Source organism: Lytechinus pictus, chromosome 13 (assembly GCF_037042905.1).
Source record: "Lytechinus pictus isolate F3 Inbred chromosome 13, Lp3.0, whole genome shotgun sequence".
Lineage (NCBI taxonomy): Eukaryota > Metazoa > Echinodermata > Echinoidea > Temnopleuroida > Toxopneustidae > Lytechinus > Lytechinus pictus.
In genome coordinates this window covers 718,930-730,984 of record NC_087257.1, presented here as the reverse complement: position 1 = coordinate 730,984, position 12,055 = coordinate 718,930, and positions in this window count along the sequence as shown.

The window sequence follows — 12,055 nt, the reverse complement described above, 5'->3', positions numbered from 1 at the left end:
AAAGCCTAATATCCTGCGGGGTGGATCTTCTTTATTTCCCGTATATTTACCCATTTGGATGCTAGAACACCCTCCGGAGCGAAGAGGGCTGGTTTGGGGGGTTTTATGGCTCATTTTGGTAAATTCCTATTTTGCTCGGCCAGGTCGCGAAAGAGTCTAATATCCGGTCGGGGTGGGTTAGGGGTGAGGTTAGGGGTGTGGTTTGGGGTTGGGGTTTGGGGTTGGGGTTGGGGTTAGGGTTATGGTTAGGGTAAGAGTTAGGGTTAGGGTTAGGGTTAATATCTGCTCGGGGTGGATCTTCGTTATTTCCCTTATATTGACCCATTTGCATGCTAGAACACCCCTGGGAGCGAAGAGGGTTCGTTTTGGGGGTTTTCGGGCTCAATATGGTAAATTCTTATTTTACTCAATTTTGGCCAATTCGGCCAAAAGCCTAATATCCGCTCGGGGTGGATCTTCTTTCTTTCCCGTATATTCACCCATTTGGATGCTAGAACACCCTTCGGAACGAAAAGGGCTGGTTTGGGGGGTTTTTGGGCTCAATTTGGTAAATTCCTTTTTTGCTCAATTTCGGCCAGGTCGCTAAGAGCCTAATATCCGCTTGGGGAGGATCTTCATTATTTCCCGTGTATTGACCCATTTGCATGCCAGAACACCCCTCAGAACGAAGAGGGATGGTTTGGGGGGTTTTCGGGCTCAATTTGGTAAATTCCATTTTTGCTCGGCAAGGTCGCGAAAGAGCCTAATATCCGGTCGGGGTGGTTAGGGGTAGGGTAGGGTTAGGGCTGGGGTTGGGGTTTGGGGTTGGGGTTGGGGTTAGGGTTAATATCCGCTCGGGGTGGATCTTCGTTATTTCCCGTATATTGACCCATTTGCATGCTAGAACACCCCTCGGAACGAAGAGGGATGGTTTGAGGGGTTTTCGGGCTCAATTTATTAAATTCCTATTTTGCTCAATTTTGGCCAATCCGGCCAGGTCGCTAAGAGCCTAATATCCGCTCGGGGAGGATCTTCATTATTACCCGTGTATTGACCCATTTGCATGCCAGAACACCCCTCGGAACGAAGAGGGCTGGTTTGGGGGGTTTACGGGCTCAATTTGGTAAATTCCTTTTTTGCTCGGCCAGGTCGCGAAAGAGTCTAATATCCGGTCGGGGTGGGTTAGGGGTGGGGATTGGGGTTGGGGTTTGGGGTTGGGGTTTGGGGTTGGGGTTGGGGTTAGGGTTAGGGTTAGGGTTAGGGTAAGGGTTAGGGTTAGGGTTAGGGTTAATATCCGCTCGGGTTCGATCTTCGTTATTTCCCTTATATTGACCCATTTGCATTCTAGAACACCCCTGGGAGCGAAGAGGGTTCGTTTTGGGGGTTTTCGGGCTCAATATGGTAAATTCTTATTTTACTCAATTTTGGCCAATTCGGCCAAAAACCTAATATCCGCTCGAGGTGGATCTTCTTTAATTCCCGTATATTGACCCATTTGGATGCTAGAACACCCTTCGGAGTGAAGAGGGCTGGTTTGGGGGGTTTTATGGCTCAATTTGGTAAATTCCTATTTTGCTAAATTTTGGCCAATTAGGCCAGGTCGCGAAGAGCCTAATATCCGCTCGGGGAGGATCTTCATTATTTCCCGTGTATTGACCCATTTGCATGCCAGAACACCCCTCGGAACGAAGAGGGCTGGTTTGGGGGGTTTACGGGCTCAATTTGGTAAATTCCTTTTTTGCTCGGCCAGGTCGCGAAAGAGTCTAATATCCGGTTGGGGTGGGTTAGGGGTGGGGTTAGGGGTGGGGTTGGGGTTAGGGTTAGGGTTAATATCCGCTCGGGGTGAATCTTCGTTATTTCCCTTATATTGACCCATTTGCATGCTAGAACATCCCTGGGAGCGAAGAGGGTTCGTTTTGGGGGTTTTCGGGCTCAATATGGTAAATTCTTATTTCACTCAATTTTGGCCAATTCGGCCAAAAGCCTAATATCCGCTCGGGGTGGATCTTCTTTATTTCCCGTATATTGACCCATTTGGATGCTAGAACACCCTTTGGAGCGAAGAGGGCTGGTTTGGGGGGTTTTATGGCTCATTTTGGTAAATTCCTATTTTGCTCGGCCAGGTCGCGAAAGAGTCTAATATCCGGTCGGGGTGGGTTAGGAGTAGGGTTAAGGGTGGGGTTCGGGGTGGGGTTGGGGTTTTGGGTAGGGTAGGGTTAGGGCTGGGGTTGGGGTTTGGGTTGGGGTTGGGGTTAGGGTTAATATCCGCTCGGGGTGGATCTTCGTTATTTCCCGTATATTGACCCATTTGCATGCTAGAACACCCCTCGGAACGAAGAGGGATGGTTTGAGGGGTTTTCGGGCTCAATTTATTAAATTCCTATTTTGCTCAATTTTGGCCAATCCGGCCAGGTCGCTAAGAGCCTAATATCCGCTCGGGGAGGATCTTCATTATTTCCCGTGTATTGACCCATTTGCATGCCAGAACACCCCTCGGAACGAAGAGGGCTGGTTTGGGGGGTTTACGGGCTCAATTCGGTAAATTCCTTTTTTGCTCGGCCAGGTCACGAAAGAGTCTAATATCCGGTCGGGGTGGGTTAGGGGTGGGGTTTGGGGTTGGGGTTTGGGGTTGGGGTTGGGGTTAGGGTTAGGGTTAGGGTAAGGGTTAGGGTTAGGGTTAGGGTTAATATCCGCTCGGGTAGGATCTTCGTTATTTCCCTTATATTGACCCATTTGCATGCTAGAACACCCCTGGGAGCGAAGAGGGTTCGTTTTGGGGGTTTTCGGGCTCAATATGGTAAATTCTTATTTTACTCAATTTTGGCCAATTCGGCCAAAAGCCTAATATCCGCTCGGGGTGGATCTTCTTTATTTCCCGTATATTGACCCATTTGGATGCTAGAACACCCTTCGGAGCGAAAAGGGCTGGTTTGGGGGGTTTTATGGCTCATTTTGGTAAATTCCTATTTTGCTCGGCCAGGTCGCGAAAGAGTCTAATATCCGGTCGGGGTGGGTTAGGGGTGAGGTTAGGGGTTTGGTTTGGGGTTGGGGTTGGGGTTTGGGGTTGGGGTTGGGGTTAGGGTTATGGTTAGGGTAAGGTTAGGGTTAGGGTTAGGGTTAGGGTTATGGGTTAGGGTTAGGGTTAGGGTTAGGGTTAATATCCGCTCAAGGTGGATCTTCGTTATTTCCCTTATATTGACCCATTTGCATGCTAGAACACTCCTGGGAGCGAAGAGGGTTCGTTTTGGGGGTTTTCGGGCTCAATATGGTAAATTCTTATTTTACTCAATTTTGGCCAATTCGGCCAAAAACCTAATATCCGCTCGAGGTGGATCTTCTTTAATTCCCGTATATTGACCCATTTGGATGCTAGAACACCCTTCGGAGCGAAGAGGGCTGGTTTGGGGGGTTTTATGGCTCATTTTGGTAAATTCCTATTTTGCTAAATTTTGGCCAATTCAGCCAGGTCGCTAAGACCCTAATATCCGATCGGGGAGGATCTTCATTATTTCCCGTGTATTGACCCATTTGCATGCCAGAACACCCCTCGGAACGAAGAGGGCTGGTTTGGGGGGTTTACGGGCTCAATTTGGTAAATTCCTTTTTTGCTCGGCCAGGTCGCGAAAGAGTCTAATATCCGGTTGGGGTGGGTTAGGGGTGGGGTTAGGGGTGGGGTTGGGGTTAGGGTTAGGGTTAATATCCGCTCGGGGTGAATCTTCGTTATTTCCCTTATATTGACCCATTTGCATGCTAGAACATCCCTGGGAGCGAAGAGGGTTCGTTTTGGGGGTTTTCGGGCTCAATATGGTAAATTCTTATTTCACTCAATTTTGGCCAATTCGGCCAAAAGCCTAATATCCGCTCGGGGTGGATCTTCTTTATTTCCCGTATATTGACCCATTTGGATGCTAGAACACCCTTTGGAGCGAAGAGGGCTGGTTTGGGGGGTTTTATGGCTCATTTTGGTAAATTCCTATTTTGCTCGTCCAGGTCGCGAAAGAGTCTAATATCCGGTCGGGGTGGGTTAGGAGTAGGGTTAAGGGTGGGGTTCGGGGTGGGGTTGGGGTTTTGGGTAGGGTAGGGTTAGGGCTGGGGTTGGGGTTTGGGTTGGGGTTGGGGTTAGGGTTAATATCCGCTCGGGGTGGATCTTCGTTATTTCCCGTATATTGACCCATTTGCATGCTAGAACACCCCTCGGAACGAAGAGGGATGGTTTGAGGGGTTTTCGGGCTCAATTTATTAAATTCCTATTTTGCTCAATTTTGGCCAATCCGGCCAGGTCGCTAAGAGCCTAATATCCGCTCGGGGAGGATCTTCATTATTTCCCGTGTATTGACCCATTTGCATGCCAGAACACCCCTCGGAACGAAGAGGGCTGGTTTGGGGGGTTTACGGGCTCAATTCGGTAAATTCCTTTTTTGCTCGGCCAGGTCACGAAAGAGTCTAATATCCGGTCGGGGTGGGTTAGGGGTGGGGTTTGGGGTTGGGGTTTGGGGTTGGGGTTGGGGTTAGGGTTAGGGTTAGGGTAAGGGTTAGGGTTAGGGTTAGGGTTAATATCCGCTCGGGTAGGATCTTCGTTATTTCCCTTATATTGACCCATTTGCATGCTAGAACACCCCTGGGAGCGAAGAGGGTTCGTTTTGGGGGTTTTCGGGCTCAATATGGTAAATTCTTATTTTACTCAATTTTGGCCAATTCGGCCAAAAGCCTAATATCCGCTCGGGGTGGATCTTCTTTATTTCCCGTATATTGACCCATTTGGATGCTAGAACACCCTTCGGAGCGAAAAGGGCTGGTTTGGGGGGTTTTATGGCTCATTTTGGTAAATTCCTATTTTGCTCGGCCAGGTCGCGAAAGAGTCTAATATCCGGTCGGGGTGGGTTAGGGGTGAGGTTAGGGGTGTGGTTTGGGGTTGGGGTTGGGGTTGGGGTTGGGGTTAGGGTTATGGTTAGGGTAAGGTTAGGGTTAGGGTTAGGGTTAGGGTTATGGGTTAGGGTTAGGGTTAGGGTTAGGGTTAGGGTTAATATCCGCTCAAGGTGGATCTTCGTTATTTCCCTTATATTGACCCATTTGCATGCTAGAACACTCCTGGGAGCGAAGAGGGTTCGTTTTGGGGGTTTTCGGGCTCAATATGGTAAATATTTATTTTACTCAATTTTGGCCAATTCGGCCAAAAACCTAATATCCGCTCGAGGTGGATCTTCTTTAATTCCCGTATATTGACCCATTTGGATGCTAGAACACCCTTCGGAGCGAAGAGGGCTGGTTTGGGGGGTTTTATGGCTCATTTTGGTAAATTCCTATTTTGCTAAATTTTGGCCAATTCAGCCAGGTCGCTAAGACCCTAATATCCGATCGGGGAGGATCTTCATTATTTCCCGTGTATTGACCCATTTGCATGCCAGAACACCCCTCGGAACGAAGAGGGCTGGTTTGGGGGGTTTACGGGCTCAATTCGGTAAATTCCTTTTTTGCTCGGCCAGGTCACGAAAGAGTCTAATATCCGGTCGGGGTGGGTTAGGGGTGGGGTTTGGGGTTGGGGTTTGGGGTTGGGGTTGGGGTTAGGGTTAGGGTTAGGGTAAGGGTTAGGGTTAGGGTTAGGGTTAATATCCGCTCGGGTAGGATCTTCGTTATTTCCCTTATATTGACCCATTTGCATGCTAGAACACCCCTGGGAGCGAAGAGGGTTCGTTTTGGGGGTTTTCGGGCTCAATATGGTAAATTCTTATTTTACTCAATTTTGGCCAATTCGGCCAAAAGCCTAATATCCGCTCGGGGTGGATCTTCTTTATTTCCCGTATATTGACCCATTTGGATGCTAGAACACCCTTCGGAGCGAAAAGGGCTGGTTTGGGGGGTTTTATGGCTCATTTTGGTAAATTCCTATTTTGCTCGGCCAGGTCGCGAAAGAGTCTAATATCCGGTCGGGGTGGGTTAGGGGTGAGGTTAGGGGTGTGGTTTGGGGTTGGGGTTGGGGTTTGGGGTTGGGGTTGGGGTTAGGGTTATGGTTAGGGTAAGGTTAGGGTTAGGGTTAGGGTTAGGGTTATGGGTTAGGGTTAGGGTTAGGGTTAGGGTTAGGGTTAATATCCGCTCAAGGTGGATCTTCGTTATTTCCCTTATATTGACCCATTTGCATGCTAGAACACTCCTGGGAGCGAAGAGGGTTCGTTTTGGGGGTTTTCGGGCTCAATATGGTAAATATTTATTTTACTCAATTTTGGCCAATTCGGCCAAAAACCTAATATCCGCTCGAGGTGGATCTTCTTTAATTCCCGTATATTGACCCATTTGGATGCTAGAACACCCTTCGGAGCGAAGAGGGCTGGTTTGGGGGGTTTTATGGCTCATTTTGGTAAATTCCTATTTTGCTAAATTTTGGCCAATTCAGCCAGGTCGCTAAGACCCTAATATCCGATCGGGGAGGATCTTCATTATTTCCCGTGTATTGACCCATTTGCATGCCAGAACACCCCTCGGAATGAAGAGGGCTGGTTTGGGGGGTTTTCGGGCTCAATTTGGTAAATTCCATTTTTGCTCGGCCAGGTCGCGAAAGAGCCTACTATCCGGTCGGGGTGGTTAGGGGTAGGGTAGGGTTAGGGCTGGGGTTGGGGTTTGGGGTTTGGGTTAGGGTTAATATCCGCTCGGGGTGGATCTTCGTTATTTCCCGTATATTGACCCATTTGCATGCTAGAACACCCCTCGGAACGAAGAGGGATGGTTTGAGGGGTTTTCGGGCTCAATTTATTAAATTCCTATTTTGCTCAATTTTGGCCAATCCGGCCAGGTCGCTAAGAGCCTAATATCCGCTCTAGGAGGATCTTCATTATTTCCCGTGTATTGACCCATTTGCATGCCAGAACACCCCTCGGAACGAAGAGGGCTGGTTTGGGGGGTTTTCGGGCTCAATTTGGTAAATTCCATTTTTGCTCGGCCAGGTCGCGAAAGAGCCTACTATCCGGTCGGGGTGGTTAGGGGTAGGGTAGGGTTAGGGCTGGGGTTGGGGTTTGGGGTTTGGGTTAGGGTTAATATCCGCTCGGGGTGGATCTTCGTTATTTCCCGTATATTGACCCATTTGCATGCTAGAACACCCCTCGGAACGAAGAGGGATGGTTTGAGGGGTTTTCGGGCTCAATTTATTAAATTCCTATTTTGCTCAATTTTGGCCAATCCGGCCAGGTCGCTAAGAGCCTAATATCCGCTCTAGGAGGATCTTCATTATTTCCCGTGTATTGACCCATTTGCATGCCAGAACACCCCTCGGAACGAAGAGGGCTGGTTTGGGGGGTTTACGGGCTCAATTTGGTAAATTCCTTTTTTGCTCGGCCAGGTCGCGAAAGAGTCTAATATCCGGTTGGGGTGGGTTAGGGGTGGGGTTAGGGGTTAGGGTTAGGGTTAATATCCGCTCGGGGTGAATCTTCGTTATTTCCCTTATATTGACCCATTTGCATGCTAGAACATCCCTGGGAGCGAAGAGGGTTCGTTTTGGGGGTTTTCGGGCTCAATATGGTAAATTCTTATTTTACTCAATTTTGGCCAATTCGGCCAAAAGCCTAATATCCGCTCGGGGTGGATCTTCTTTATTTCCCGTATATTGACCCATTTGGATGCTAGAACACCCTCCGGAGCGAAGAGGGCTGGTTTGGGGGGTTTTATGGCTCATTTTGGTAAATTTCTATTTTGCTCGGCCAGGTCGCGAAAGAGTCTAATATCCGGTCGGGGTGGGTTAGGGGTGAGGTTAGGGGTTTGGGGTTTGGGTTAGGGTTAATATCCGCTCGGGGTGGATCTTCGTTATTTCCCGTATATTGACCCATTTGCATGCTAGAACACCCCTCGGAACGAAGAGGGATGGTTTGAGGGGTTTTCGGGCTCAATTTATTAAATTCCTATTTTGCTCAATTTTGGCCAATCCGGCCAGGTCGCTAAGAGCCTAATATCCGCTCTAGGAGGATCTTCATTATTTCCCGTGTATTGACCCATTTGCATGCCAGAACACCCCTCGGAACGAAGAGGGCTGGTTTGGGGGGTTTTCGGGCTCAATTTGGTAAATTCCATTTTTGCTCGGCCAGGTCGCGAAAGAGCCTACTATCCGGTCGGGGTGGTTAGGGGTAGGGTAGGGTTAGGGCTGGGGTTGGGGTTTGGGGTTTGGGTTAGGGTTAATATCCGCTCGGGGTGGATCTTCGTTATTTCCCGTATATTGACCCATTTGCATGCTAGAACACCCCTCGGAACGAAGAGGGATGGTTTGAGGGGTTTTCGGGCTCAATTTATTAAATTCCTATTTTGCTCAATTTTGGCCAATCCGGCCAGGTCGCTAAGAGCCTAATATCCGCTCTAGGAGGATCTTCATTATTTCCCGTGTATTGACCCATTTGCATGCCAGAACACCCCTCGGAACGAAGAGGGCTGGTTTGGGGGGTTTACGGGCTCAATTTGGTAAATTCCTTTTTTGCTCGGCCAGGTCGCGAAAGAGTCTAATATCCGGTTGGGGTGGGTTAGGGGTGGGGTTAGGGGTTAGGGTTAGGGTTAATATCCGCTCGGGGTGAATCTTCGTTATTTCCCTTATATTGACCCATTTGCATGCTAGAACATCCCTGGGAGCGAAGAGGGTTCGTTTTGGGGGTTTTCGGGCTCAATATGGTAAATTCTTATTTTACTCAATTTTGGCCAATTCGGCCAAAAGCCTAATATCCGCTCGGGGTGGATCTTCTTTATTTCCCGTATATTGACCCATTTGGATGCTAGAACACCCTCCGGAGCGAAGAGGGCTGGTTTGGGGGGTTTTATGGCTCATTTTGGTAAATTCCTATTTTGCTCGGCCAGGTCGCGAAAGAGTCTAATATCCGGTCGGGGTGGGTTAGGGGTGAGGTTAGGGGTGTGGTTTGGGGTTGGGGTTGGGGTTTGGGGTTGGGGTTGGGGTTAGGGTTATGGTTAGGGTAAGAGTTAGGGTTAGGGTTAGGGTTAATATCTGCTCGGGGTGGATCTTCGTTATTTCCCTTATATTGACCCATTTGCATGCTAGAACACCCCTGGGAGCGAAGAGGGTTCGTTTTGGGGGTTTTCGGGCTCAATATGGTAAATTCTTATTTTACTCAATTTTGGCCATTCGGCCAAAAGCCTAATATCCGCTCGGGGTGGATCTTCTTTCTTTCCCGTATATTCACCCATTTGGATGCTAGAACACCCTTCGGAACGAAAAGGGCTGGTTTGGGGGGTTTTTGGGCTCAATTTGGTAAATTCCTTTTTTGCTCAATTTCGGCCAGGTCGCTAAGAGCCTAATATCCGCTTGGGGAGGATCTTCATTATTTCCCGTGTATTGACCCATTTGCATGCCAGAACACCCCTCAGAACGAAGAGGGATGGTTTGGGGGGTTTTCGGGCTCAATTTGGTAAATTCCATTTTTGCTCGGCAAGGTCGCGAAAGAGCCTAATATTCGGTCGGGGTGGTTAGGGGTAGGGTAGGGTTAGGGCTGGGGTTGGGGTTTGGGGTTGGGGTTGGGGTTAGGGTTAATATCCGCTCGGGGTGGATCTTCGTTATTTCCCGTATATTGACCCATTTGCATGCTAGAACACCCCTCGGAACGAAGAGGGATGGTTTGAGGGGTTTTCGGGCTCAATTTATTAAATTCCTATTTTGCTCAATTTTGGCCAATCCGGCCAGGTCGCTAAGAGCCTAATATCCGCTCGGGGAGGATCTTCATTATTACCCGTGTATTGACCCATTTGCATGCCAGAACACCCCTCGGAACGAAGAGGGCTGGTTTGGGGGGTTTACGGGCTCAATTTGGTAAATTCCTTTTTTGCTCGGCCAGGTCGCGAAAGAGTCTAATATCCGGTCGGGGTGGGTTAGGGGTGGGGATTGGGGTTGGGGTTTGGGGTTTTGGTTGGGGTTAGGGTTAGGGTTAGGGTAAGGGTTAGGGTTAGGGTTAGGGTTAATATCCGCTCGGGTTCGATCTTCGTTATTTCCCTTATATTGACCCATTTGCATTCTAGAACACCCCTGGGAGCGAAGAGGGTTCGTTTTGGGGGTTTTCGGGCTCAATATGGTAAATTCTTATTTTACTCAATTTTGGCCAATTCGGCCAAAAACCTAATATCCGCTCGAGATGGATCTTCTTTAATTCCCGTATATTGACCCATTTGGATGCTAGAACACCCTTCGGAGCGAAGAGGGCTGGTTTGGGGGGTTTTATGGCTCAATTTGGTAAATTCCTATTTTGCTAAATTTTGGCCAATTAGGCCAGGTCGCGAAGAGCCTAATATCCGCTCGGGGAGGATCTTCATTATTTCCCGTGTATTGACCCATTTGCATGCCAGAACACCCCTCGGAACGAAGAGGGCTGGTTTGGGGGGTTTACGGGCTCAATTTGGTAAATTCCTTTTTTGCTCGGCCAGGTCGCGAAAGAGTCTAATATCCGGTTGGGGTGGGTTAGGGGAGGGGTTAGGGGTGGGGTTGGGGTTAGGGTTAGGGTTAATATCCGCTCGGGGTGAATCTTCGTTATTTCCCTTATATTGACCCATTTGCATGCTAGAACATCCCTGGGAGCGAAGAGGGTTCGTTTTGGGGGTTTTCGGGCTCAATATGGTAAATTCTTATTTCACTCAATTTTGGCCAATTCGGCCAAAAGCCTAATATCCGCTCGGGGTGGATCTTCTTTATTTCCCGTATATTGACCCATTTGGATGCTAGAACACCCTTTGGAGCGAAGAGGGCTGGTTTGGGGGGTTTTATGGCTCATTTTGGTAAATTCCTATTTTGCTCGGCCAGGTCGCGAAAGAGTCTAATATCCGGTCGGGGTGGGTTAGGAGTAGGGTTAAGGGTGGGGTTCGGGGTGGGGTTGGGGTTTTGGGTAGGGTAGGGTTAGGGCTGGGGTTGGGGTTTGGGTTGGGGTTGGGGTTAGGGTTAATATCCGCTCGGGGTGGATCTTCGTTATTTCCCGTATATTGACCCATTTGCATGCTAGAACACCCCTCGGAACGAAGAGGGATGGTTTGAGGGGTTTTCGGGCTCAATTTATTAAATTCCTATTTTGCTCAATTTTGGCCAATCCGGCCAGGTCGCTTAGAGCCTAATATCCGCTCGGGGAGGATCTTCATTATTTCCCGTGTATTGACCCATTTGCATGCCAGAACACCCCTCGGAACGAAGAGGGCTGGTTTGGGGGGTTTACGGGCTCAATTCGGTAAATTCCTTTTTTGCTCGGCCAGGTCACGAAAGAGTCTAATATCCGGTCGGGGTGGGTTAGGGGTGGGGTTTGGGGTTGGGGTTTGGGGTTGGGGTTGGGGTTAGGGTTAGGGTTAGGGTAAGGGTTAGGGTTAGGGTTAGGGTTAATATCCGCTCGGGTAGGATCTTCGTTATTTCCCTTATATTGACCCATTTGCATGCTAGAACACCCCTGGGAGCGAAGAGGGTTCGTTTTGGGGGTTTTCGGGCTCAATATGGTAAATTCTTATTTTACTCAATTTTGGCCAATTCGGCCAAAAGCCTAATATCCGCTCGGGGTGGATCTTCTTTATTTCCCGTATATTGACCCATTTGGATGCTAGAACACCCTTCGGAGCGAAAAGGGCTGGTTTGGGGGGTTTTATGGCTCATTTTGGTAAATTCCTATTTTGCTCGGCCAGGTCGCGAAAGAGTCTAATATCCGGTCGGGGTGGGTTAGGGGTGAGGTTAGGGGTGTGGTTTGGGGTTGGGGTTGGGGTTTGGGGTTGGGGTTGGGGTTAGGGTTATGGTTAGGGTAAGAGTTAGGGTTAGGGTTAGGGTTAATATCTGCTCGGGGTGGATCTTCGTTATTTCCCTTATATTGACCCATTTGCATGCTAGAACACCCCTGGGAGCGAAGAGGGTTCGTTTTGGGGGTTTTCGGGCTCAATATGGTAAATTCTTATTTTACTCAATTTTGGCCATTCGGCCAAAAGCCTAATATCCGCTCGGGGTGGATCTTCTTTCTTTCCCGTATATTCACCCATTTGGATGCTAGAACACCCTTCGGAACGAAAAGGGCTGGTTTGGGGGGTTTTTGGGCTCAATTTGGTAAATTCCTATTTTGCTCGGCCAGGTCGCGAAAGAGTCTAATAT